General features: G+C 40.9%; 1 long non-coding RNA gene across 2 annotated transcripts; it reads left to right on the top strand.

The window, feature by feature from the left end:
* The first annotated feature begins 267 nt into the window (after positions 1-267).
* LOC132069936 (uncharacterized) lies at positions 268-2,378 on the top strand. 2 transcript variants are annotated; one of them, XR_009417849.1, is made up of 3 exons: positions 268-525; positions 1,277-1,365; positions 2,304-2,378. It is a non-coding gene; the product is annotated as an uncharacterized LOC132069936 (long non-coding RNA). The 2 variants fall into 2 exon arrangements; XR_009417850.1 differs by lacking the exon at positions 2,304-2,378 and adding an exon at positions 1,466-1,704.
* The last annotated feature ends 341 nt before the right edge of the window (positions 2,379-2,719 follow it).

The raw sequence follows: 2,719 nt of genomic DNA, 5'->3' as shown, positions 1-2,719 counted from the left end.
TTTTTTTTTTTTTTTTTTTTTGGTGAGAGGCTAAAAACTTGGTCTTAAGGACAACTGGCTCCTTTGCTTCCTTCCAGGGATCTGGCAGGCAGTTGGGCATTCCCTCCTTTCCTTGCAGTTACTAATTTTCTAATTAAGTCTCTATGCCTGTCCCTATTAAATCAATCAGAGCTGATTCAGTTGCCACTGATTGCAGTGGGAACAGGCACAGGCTTTAAGGGCCAGGTTTGCAGGAAAGCTCTGCGTCTCTAACTGGGGCCAGGTTTCCAAAGGAAGTGGCAATTGTATGCAAGCCACTGTGGTGGGAGCTGCTCCCAACCCTGTTTTTACCATGCTGGCCTCAGCTCTGGTTGTAGAACACTTGAAGACTCTGCTTTAGAAACCTGCACAGCCCCAGTCAGTGTAATAGCAATCGAGAGCTGTCAGCAGCCTGGGGAGAGGCAGTTGACACTTGTCCTGTTGTCTGGATGAAGGAGAGGGTTTGGTGAGTGGTTGAAGAAGAACACGAAGTCCCTGAGGTCTCAAGTACGTGTCTGAAGTGCTTGTGGTAGTAGCAGGGTGAGAGAGCAAAAGCTGCTCATCCTGAGTGCAGGGAAGGGTGGAAGTTCTGACCTGTGTTGTGTTTTTGTGAACAGTAGGGTGTTTCCTTTGTTGAGTACCCAAGTCATCCCCAAGTTTGCCAGCTGCTGTCATCAGCAGTGTTGTTTCCAGTGAAGAGTCAGACTTTCCCCAGACCAAATAGCCTTTTATTACTGAGGAACAAGTGTGGCAGTATGTCATCATATCTATTACTCATTGCTCAGAGGCCAGTAATCTCATGCTGTGCCTTATCAGAAGTATAGGTTTGCTTTGTAAACTGCTGAGGGCCTTGGTCTCTGGGAGCTTGCAGGGCTTCCCAGGGTCAGGCATGTCCTGGTGAAGAGAGGGTCTGCTTAGTGTCCTCCCAAAGTGGAAAGAATTGTCTGGGGGAAGCAGCTAAACCTGCTGCTAACCTAGTTCATCTCATATATAAAATAATTTATGCAAGCTGAAGTGTATATAATTATTTTAAAAACAATAGGATGGCTTAGGAATGTTTTCAAAGTAATAAAAGTGAAATATTATGGTTGATATGCATCCTAGAGAATAATTTCTTTAGTCAATAAAAGATAATTTTGTGATTTCCATGACTGAAAAATTCTTTATGTTCCTACAGTAAACAATGTACTTGAATGCATACGTGTTTGTTGCTAGGCTGTGGCAGTAATGCAGCTATCTATACTAACATTTTCTTCAGCTACTTGTTTTTCTTCTTACTGCTGTTCTACTGGGCCTTACTGTTCTTACTACCAGCTGTTGGACAGGAATGCTTACTTATCAACTCAGGTGAGTCCTGCTACACTTTTTTTATTCTTCTGCAATCTTACTGCTTATTAGCATTTTATTCCAGCCCAGTTGTTACCAAATTGCAGATGTTGTCTTGCAGAATATATCTTCCAAGAGGTATCTACAAGCAGAGGAGCACACACACCTTCTTACACGGTTGCTGTTTGGTTCAAATGTCAAAGGAACAGTCTGAAGCTTTGTGTCTTCAAGCAGTCCCTGTGCTGTTGTAACAAAACTTGCAGAGATATATAAAATTTATCCATGCAAAGCTGTGGAGCCAAACCTTCCCATGCAAATGAGCACCAGACCTGTTTACTTGAAGTCTTATTTCACCTGGACAAGTTGGACACGATTAAAAAAAAAAAAAAAAACAGGTTCACAAAAAACACTGAAGCAACTCTTTGTTTCTGATACATTCTGAAAATAAATAGTGTCTGTTATGAACTACTGTTGTGAAATCCAGAAGCAGAAGTAGAATAGTAATACAAAAGTAAACAGTGATAATAAAAACATGTTGTCTATAGCAGTTTGTGAATAAGACTGAATAGTGGCCTTTCTTCTCCACTGTTTGCATCCTGTGTACTCATTTCATATTACACTGAAAGGCTAAATATTTTTCAAAAGGTCTGGCAATCAAATCCATGAGGTATCATTGAAAGGGGCATTAAAGATTATGTAGTTCAAACCCCCCTGGTGTGGGCAGGGACACATTTCACAAGACCAGATTATTCAGTACTCTATGCAACTTGTCTTTAAACACTTCCAGGGATGGGGCACCCACAACTTCTCTGGGCAACCTGTTCCAGTGCCTCGCTACTCTTAGAGTGAGGAATTTTTTCCTATAATCTAACCTAAACCTGCTCTCTTTCAGCTTGAAGCCATTTCTCATTATCCTGTCACTACATGCTCTAAAAAGTCTTTCTCTATCTTTTTTGTAGGCTTCCTTCCACGTGCAGGTACCTAACTCATCTGGGCATCAAGGGGACCTTGAAAAAAGAAAGCTTTCTTATATGGTGATTTGTGAATTTTCATCTCTCACATTTGAGCTGCTGTTCTGCAGCATGGGGAAGGGAATCATGGATTCTTCCTTGGCTGGAGTATTACTAATCATACAGAAGAGCCAGTATGGCTGAGATTCAAATCTGTGGGCGAAATCAGTCTCTGATATAACTATTCATCTCAGCAAAATTGCAGCAGGCTTGATTAAAATTATCATGACTGGTAAATGTAAAGTACCTTAATTTTTAGACTGCAGTCACATAGTCTTATGCACTTACACTCATTTTTATTCAAATGAGACATTTGGTAGAAATTCATTGTTACAAACACATATACATGATTTCTCAGAATTCCA

The sequence above is a fragment of the Ammospiza nelsoni genome, chromosome 2, assembly GCF_027579445.1.
Source record: "Ammospiza nelsoni isolate bAmmNel1 chromosome 2, bAmmNel1.pri, whole genome shotgun sequence".
Classification (NCBI taxonomy): Eukaryota; Metazoa; Chordata; class Aves; order Passeriformes; family Passerellidae; genus Ammospiza; species Ammospiza nelsoni.
Note: the sequence above shows the minus strand (reverse complement) of the source record. Positions and strands in the feature narration are given on the sequence as shown.